We start from the raw sequence: 8983 nt of genomic DNA on the forward strand, positions 1-8983 counted from the left end.
ACACACACACACACACACACACACACACACACACACACACACACACACACACACACTTCTTCCAGGTATACAGAGAACTCTTCTCTCCCTTCTGCACCCCCCCCCAAAAAAAAACCACAATGTCAAGTCAACATAACTGCTGTTTAAAGCAACTTCACTGTTATTGTTGTGAAGCATTCTGCAATTTACAAGACTGTTGAAGGTGTGGCTGCACCCTACGTTCACAATCCCAGGAATTAAATGTGAATCACACTCTTTTGATTGTGTTCCCTATTGTGTTTTCAACAAAGTTCAAGAGGAAGGACCGGCGTGCAGTCGAAATATGAGTCAAAATCCATCCTTTTTGTCGACATCGACTCCACATGACAGTGAGAAAAACTGAATCCTGGCTAAGACATAAGGGAATAACATTTTTTCTTCTCATTACAGGGGAACTTTTACTGGAAAAAAAAAGGGTCCTTTGAGTAGTTTCATATTTTTTTCTTATGTTAATTACCTGAATAAGAAAATCTGGGCAAAAAAAAAAGAGACAAAGATCAAGCTTTTCCTGTGTGAAAGGATGTGCAAAAGGTTCCCTTAGGCACATGTGCTCAATTAAGCTCACTGTCAACCCAGTTACTAACATTGTTGTGCCTAATTTGTACTGTCAGGACTACAACAAATATAAATATCCATTGCATTTCCTGTTTTATTGTTTTGTCTGTGTGATAGGGGCCCAAAACAAGGGATAACAGAGAGGTTTCTATGAAATCTTGAGCAATCCGGAAGGCAAAAGCAAAAAAAAAAAAAAAAGCTGATTAAACTAGAGGCAAAGAAGTATATTTCAAAATAAATCCCTGAATGACTGTGTGAAATCTTGCGCAGCAGACGTCGCAAACATTTCTAGGCAACGACAGGCTGGCTTCTTTTCAAGTGTTACTACAAATAGTGCATCTACAGTGTCAACACGGGTGAAAGGGTTTAAAGAACTGAGAAAACATTCTAGTGCCATTTCAGTTTTCCTCTCCCGCTCGTGCTCCTGAAGACAGGTGGGTAGGTGCGCTGGGACGGGAGAGGCAGGTGACACTGCTCAGCTTAGTCAACAGAAGCCCGCAGGCTGTTTCTGTGCATGTGTTCCACAAAGCATAAGGTGTGTAAAAAGAAGGAAGTCATTAATCTACCTATCTTATCGTAACAACCCTTTCATATCGCTCTGACAACCTTATACGGCCAGACAAGATAGAGCAATCAGTGTGTTTGTTGGTTCCACTTTACAGCGTCCGTTATGTAAAAGCATGAATATGTGGAGAAAACCACGAAAGCATTCTTTCTTATTCATTCTCACCTTCTCTTATCGTCATATATTGCTTAATCATTAACTTACAAACAAGACTTGAATGGTATGTACCTCCACTGCCTGCGCGGCATGGAAGAGATCCTTCTATATGTGTACAGCAACCAGTTCGACAGGAAACGATACAAAAATGCAGGTGTTACGAAAGACGGTAATCAAGGTTCTATGTGGGTCACTAATGAGTGAGTTTAGTGACCCCTGTTACTATTTCTTTTGTATTCTATATGACAAGTTAAATAACTTGCTATTACTACATAATTTGAATAGTACTGACCCAAGAAAGGGCATTAAAGTCAGGACAACACGCACACACGCAAGGAACTCTCAGATCACTTTCTCATGATGCATCAAGTTAACAATACACGCCACAATCTTTGTAGTCTTATATTAAGATCCTATCATGTTTTCTTCCCGTTAAACTAAATATTTTGTGAGTGTACGAAGGCTTAAATCAGCCTGGTTAAAAAAAACAACAACAACATCAACATCTTTAAGTTTCACAAAGATCAAACTTCAGCAGTCAGCTGGCTAGCTAGCTAGCAACAGCACATTCCCTGGCCGTGCCTTGACCAGGCTTTTCTTTTTCTCCTAAATAAAGCCGTTACTGGATTTTTAACTTGCTACTTCTGAGGCGATTGAGGTGAAAGCTACAGGTGAAGTTGAGCGCAGGTGATCTTTCAGTTTCAAAAGCTTCATTCACAACATTCAACATGGAAGCATTTACCTAGTTATTATTATACAGTCCATGTTGCTTCTTATAACACGCCCTGATTTTAATTAGCCGGTTACATTCCTCCCAATATAATGTCCTGCCTGTATTTGTGCAATGATGCAATGTGTAATGATGCGACACGCCTGGTGCAAAACCTGTAGTCAGGAAGGACAGCGGAGCGAGTGAGATGAGGGATCCATTCTCAGGAGGACAGCGCCAGAGTAGAGCAGAACAAGTGAGGGAGAAGGAGAAAGAAAAAGATTGAAAAGGAGGCGTTAAGGGAAAGAGAATGTGTGCTGGTGAGGAAGGAAAACCAGGTAGGTAGGTAGGTGGAAAAGTGACAACAGATGAAAAGAATATCATCTTTTTTCGACATCTTAGACATTGAAAAAATATTTATGTTTTTCTATTATCTTTCCATTTAAGTGGGAGATAAACGACCAGGAGTGGATAATACTGTAAGATGGAAATATGCTGTACGCACAAACAATAAATCCACATCGGCTCAGCCGTTATGGCCTCATTTTCTCTCAACAGGAAGGTCGTACGTTCGATTCCTCTCCGCGTGGAATATGCGTGCTATGTTAATGCTCCTGTCAGTGCCCCTGACAAAGATAGAAATAACTGGACTCGGTCCCCGGGCGCTGCACGTGGCTGCCCACTGCTATGTAGAGGGTGGATTAAATAGAGAGGATGAATCTCTATGTAATCTGTACAATGGCAATTAAGACTTTCTTCCTCTGTAGTGTGCTACCCCCCCCCCCCCACCTAAATAAATCTAATAGAATGAGTCAAAGTTATTGTGTTGGTCCTTGATTCAATTCTGAGTAACAAAAATGACATTTACTTGTTGATTTATAATAAGTGAGGCCAATGTTATTATGGGATGGATTCAATTGTAGCAGATCTCAGGCAGACATTCCTTAATTATTTAAGAACTCTCCTGTTGACAAAAATTCATTATCTAGCTAAAATGGCAAACGTCACAAAATGTTGCTTCTTTTTTTTTTTTTTTTGCGTGACAAGAATTTTTGTTTGATGACTAGGGATTGATTTTGAACAAAAGTTACATCGAAAATAAGATGAAGGCTCCGCAGGAGGATTTTCTTTTCTTTTCTTTAACAAATATCGTGACTTTTCCATGAGGAAGAACAGATGGGAGCGTGCACTCAGACCCTCGAGTTTACACTAGTGCGTTCATGAGCAAGTGGGAAGTGGGGAAGATCCAGGCTCGGAAGCGGGAGATCATACTGAGCACCTGTTGCAACTCAAAATATCTCACTAGGAAAAAAAAGTTTGACAGCGCAGGGAAGAAGGTTTGATGTCAAAATCACCGAGGTAGTTCTCACAGTCGCGGCGGATAGTCATGAGCCAGATGTTACTTTGGTTAAATTTCTTTTACTTTCATTTTGAAACCACTTTTTGAGTAACTAATTTTTTTACATTGTTACAGCAATGAAATATTGACCTCTTGACCTCAAAATAATTTCATCTATATGGGCAATGAGGTTGTTGGTCACATTTCCTGACAGCAGCAGATTTTCTAAGGATGATCATTTGTCTTTTTTTTCCATTTCTTGTTCTTTACTGAGGAGTGGAACTTTTTAAAAGGGAATTTTCCCAGTTGCTCATGAATGCACCATAAACCCACATAAGATGCTTTCTCATCCACTGAAAATTCCGATAAATCTCTTTAAATCCAATAAGATTTTGAGCTTTTGGGGTGGTTAAGAAGTTGTTGTATTGATAAAAAGATATATGGGAATAAATTCAGCCGATAAATGATGTTGTACTTCAATGGTGTCTTCTTCCAGGAGCATCACAGCTGTTATAGGTTCAACTCTCCATCTCCATTGTCTGACTGTTTTCTATCCATCCCCTCATTTTGTTTGTTTTCGTTTGAGTTTTGACTTGTGCTTTTCTTTTCACTTACATCGTCTACCTCTTCTTCTACGGCGGTAGACATGAGAATTTGCGTGTCCCTTCTTGATTAACGGGCACTTAATATTCACATAACAGCAGCAGATGGACACATGCAATCATTCCCTTCAGTCAAATTTCTATAAATTCTGTTAAAATTGTGACGTCATGCGAATACAACTTCTTTTTCTTTTTTTTTTTAAACAATGTTACACTGATGGCAGTTTATTTGAAGGTATAAGAAAAATAATGTATATTCAAATATTTATGGCTTTGATGAGACAGATTTAGTCCCCTCACCATGTTGACTCTAAGAGTCTTCTTTTACTGTCTGACTGGCTGTTTGCCAGTTCTGCAGTCAGACAATCACACACTCACAACATCTCATAGCCTGGGACTTCCACTGAATTTATTTTACATTTTCTTACATACACATGTACATATTTTTAGAAATAGATTAGGGTTTATATTTTTCACAAGTGTGTTGTTTAAATGTCTGTGTTATTTGTGTGCCTTTTAAGCCAGGAGTCTGCAAAATTTTGTTATGTTCTCACAACGACAATAAGGACTCTTGATTCTTGCTACCCCCCCCCCCCCACACACACACACACATAAAGCCAGAGAGAAAGACTGAACACTAATCACTAAAGCTCTCCATGGTCACCATAGGAGGAAACTTGACATGAACTCTTACTATCTTTGAACAAGCTCATGCAGTTATTGGGTAATGACCTGATCAGTGCGCATGCTCAGTTGTCGACCCGCCTTGTCGTCAAACACCGTCTGCTCTGCGCACTAAAAGGCTCAACAGAGTGGAATGAACTCGCGTGATCAGCAGACAAATGATTGGGCGCTCGTTGAAAGCTCTTCATCAGGCGTTTGTCTTCACTTGGCACCTCCAGCTTTCCCACACTGGTTCTCAGACCGGCGGCCAGTCCACCAACCAGTGTCTCTCAATTGCTGCCTTTGTGACTCTATCGGATGTGAAGTCACACACGTGTATCAGCTCCATTCACTGGTTTTGTAGCGTGCTACCGAGTGACAACAATGTGTAGAGAGGCACACTTGAGCATAATGTCGGTAAAAGGCAACATTTTGGCCGTATGTGTGTCAAAGCTGTGTGTTTACGGGCTGCAGCAGCTGACTGAAATACTCGTTTTCTTTTAAGGCTGCGCTCGATACTCTTTGACAAGGCCCGGTCCTCCTTTAATGCACCACACGCTCACCACAAAGAAATGCCGGGGGGGGGGAAAGTGGCGAACACACTCAGTCAAAGGCGAAAATACACGTTTGCAGCTCGTATCGCTAAACAAAATGTACTTACTGACGAAATAGGACACCGCAAGGGGAGAAATGCGCCGCAGCGTCTCCACGCCTGTATCTCTGTCCGTAATTTCCCAGAGCCCTTCTCCGTGGGCTGCGTCGAAAAATGTCACAGATTCCAGCAGTGGCTGCCGTCCCCCCGGAATGGTTGCCCTCGCTCCGACCGACTCATGCGACCATGTTGCCTTGAATAACGCCTGCTGCTCTCATCCGGGCGTTTAGAGATTGAGCCCTGTGCCGCTTCAGGATGACAGTTTTTGGATGAAGGAGGGGGAGTGATAGCGTGAGACGGCGAGAGAGAGAGAGAGAGAGAGGGGGGGGGGGGGTTGTGGTCAGTCTGTTGAGGGCACGGTGACACCAAATCGGGAGAGAGAAACATGTAATACAATTAACAAGTCAAGATACAACTGTAAATGAGCAGGATGTTAACACCTTTACGCACGCCGCCGCACAGCGCGCGCTCGTTTTGTATTTCCACCAGTATCAAATACTTCAATCGTATTTTATTCATCTGAATACATCCGAGCGAAGATTACGGTGGGACGTGGATTTATTTGCGCTGTCAAAAACTGTTGCTGAGTGATGCACACGCAGCTGCTATACTCTTCCTGATCGTAACACAAGTACAAGGGTTTGGTTTTTTTTGTCTCCCCTCCCCAAGCGATTACAGGGTTAAAACATAAAGTACAGCGAGTTTTCAGGTAGAAGTAAACAGATCACCCTCTTCCCTTTCTTGTGGATTATGTTTATGGTTCCCCGTGCCCAGCGGTGGAATCTGCGGGTGTGTCATTTTTCGGTGAAAAAAAATCGAACCATCGCCCGCTTTCAGTCTTTATTTGACGCCTCCTAAGGTAAAATGAAGGTTGCGTGTTGTGATCAGTGGGTCGATGATAATGTTTAATCCGACTAAATATTGCCATCTATTGTAGCCGTGGCCACGTGCGCTGAGACTAAATGTGTTACGTAACCAGCCGAGCCAGTCAACAACAGTGGGTGGGAGGAAGGAAGGGGGGGGGGCTGTTTGGAGAGGTAATTAATTAAACCTTGCATTACAGTGTGATTTCAATTTACAGTGGGGTCTAAAGATAACGTCGAGATTAGTTGGTTTTTAAATATTTTTTCAGACTTGCAACGTTGCAATATATAAATAATTAATTTTTTACTGAAGTGTTTTTTTTCAAGTTTTAAGAGGAACAAGCCCAGTTTGAATCATCCAAAGTGGTCATAATGTATAATTTGTGTGTGTGTGTGTGTGTGTGTGTGTGTGTGTATGGGCAGGGGAATAATTTCCCTTTTGAACTGTATAAACACTGCGTTGTTGAGACATGACTCCATTAAATGAATGGGTGGAACAACTTACTGTACAGTTTCAGTCACGGCTATCTGGCAACAGCCATAATATTTTGCCAAACAAAGCACATTAAAGCTTTTTTATAGAAAGTGCTCTTATCATACAGAAGTATTTTCTTAGAACATGTAGGCTGATTAATAATCCAGGTTTGTACAGTGTTATGAGGCTAAACATTACACTGTTTCTTCTCAGTAAATTCAGAGGATCAATTTGTTATTCTTGGCTAAAATGAATAAGGATGTGCTTTGATTTTCCAGCTATGTGTCTGATTCTATAATTCCACTCATAACATTAAATGGCTATGTCATGCACAATCCTAGTTATATTAATGCATACTTTACATTTGTGGAAAAAAAAAACTTGTATTTAATGTCTTTTGATGAAGCTACGCTAACAGTTCCCATTCACTCCCTGTCATTGTGCGAAGCTAACTAGCGGTCAGACGGTGTTTGTAGGTCTAAGCATTACTGCACACTCAAGAAGTTGATCGGTTTTCTTGCCCGGCGCCCAGTTTATTTACCAACTTCTTTTTCCCCAAAAACATTGTCGTGCTCCTTTAAAGCAAGAGAAATAGAGCTTTTACTGTTGATTTGATACGTTCACAACACAACAGATAGCGAGGCGGGCAGGCCGAGAAAATGATGCTGAAATGAGAGGGAAGCCAAAGAAACTGACATAAAAAAAAAAGCAGTCAGAGTCAAAGTAGCAAAGACGTGATACACAAGTCAAATACATTTGAGAACTTTTGACTTAGATCAAGGTTTATCAATAAAATCCACGTTCTCAACTAAATATTTAAAGATGATTGACAACAATCCAGTCGAGCTGACTCAGCAGTGCACTGATGAAAAGCAGTACCCTGAGTGACATAGGCAATCATCTAAGAAAGGATTTTTTTTTTTCTAAAAGAACAATTTTAAGGTAGAGTTAACGTGTTGAATCAAGTGGAACACTTAGAATTTAGTGTTGTTGTTGCTGTTTTTTTTTCCCCTTCTTCACAGGGGTTCTTGTCCACCAAACACTGAAGGGTCAACATCTTGTGCCTCAGATGTACTGTCTGCTCTCGCTCTCCCTCGCAGTCACGCATCAAATATCACAGCTTCGTCACAGTTACAGGAAATTATCTTCTTTTCTTTTTGCTTTCTTGGAGCCTTTTTCATACCGTATTGCGTCCGTGTCGGCAACTCTACTATTTACTCCGCAGTTTGGGTTTGTAACACAAACACTGCATCAGATAAGTTTCAAATATTCTTTTACAACAAATTGATATCAGTGACCTTTTTTGGTAATCGGTGGCACCAATTAAACCAGATTGGAGCTGCGGCGTCTTCGTGACTGTTTAAAAGACTTTCAGAATTACGTAATAGAATGGAAAACATGTCGTGTACGTACGTAAATGGCGTTCATTCAGCAAGTTTGTCACAATAAATAAATGACTGTATACCCCATGGGTCTCCTGTCTAGGCATGCCAAGATGGGTGCAGTGTTTACTACATTTCTGAAAACATTCCCACCATTCAAACAAACCTTTACCCTGAATGTGTCATACATTATGTTCACTGATCTCAAAAGCGCCACAAGATCGACGACTTGCCTTCGCACAGAAACAGCATAGAAACTACAGATGTTTTTGTTTTGTTCGATTTCATTTCCTGTTTTTGATCATAATTTACCACTTTAAAAAAAAAAAAAAACAGATTTGTGTCCATCAGGATACAAAATCTTTAAATGCTCTGAACATTTTGTGCTTGAACTTTTCACCACCAACATGATGGAATTCAATTATATAACCTGGAGACACACAGCTGCTAGTGTTACTCACTGTGTACCCGTCTCTTACCACCATCTTACAATGGCATCTGTTAAAATAACTGGCTGGTGCTAATTTGCTATGTCAACCTAAGTCTTCTTTGTTTATCTGACATAACCCCAACGCTTTATATACATATAAGTTATAGGAGCAATATCGGCATTGATTCGAAGCTCCCTATTTTTATGTTTAACATTGAGACATTTACCTCCAAGCATATCAATTCCCAATTTCTCCATTTATTTTGGATTTTACGTTTTCTAAATTGGGATATTCCTGTAGGGGAGCTTGTTGAGAAAGTTTACATCTAAAAAAAGAGAATTTCATGAGCGACTGTGGACTTGTCCTGTAAAACCTCTCGTTGTCGGCCTATTAACGCTCAATATCCATGTATTTTGTTTTTTTGAATGTTTCGATTTTGATAATTCTTATTTGACCAAGGGGGAAGATGTATTCTGGGAAAAATATTCTAAACTGAGGCACGAGACAGGATATAAACCTTCAGGTACATTCATGTAACTCTGGGTTGTTTGT

At 40.6% G+C, this 8983-nt stretch overlaps 1 protein-coding gene across 2 annotated transcripts in view; it reads right to left on the minus strand.

Moving 5' to 3' along the window:
- The window catches only part of slc20a2 (solute carrier family 20 member 2), a 49837-nt gene extending 44258 nt beyond the window's left edge, over nt 1–5579 (minus strand). Inside the window, exon 1 of one of the 2 annotated variants that reach the window (XM_086206643.1) lies at nt 5290–5579. The gene's annotated coding sequence lies outside the window, so the exon portion shown is untranslated. The remainder of the gene's footprint in view (nt 1–5289) is intronic. The other variant, XM_086206638.1, reaches the window with a different exon arrangement.
- Between the last annotated feature and the right edge of the window lie 3404 nt (nt 5580–8983).

Source organism: Aulostomus chinensis, chromosome 6, assembly GCF_037954235.1.
Source record: "Aulostomus chinensis isolate RoL2024-O1b breed Wild chromosome 6, RoL_Achi_v1.0, whole genome shotgun sequence".
NCBI lineage: Eukaryota > Metazoa > Chordata > Actinopteri > Syngnathiformes > Aulostomidae > Aulostomus > Aulostomus chinensis.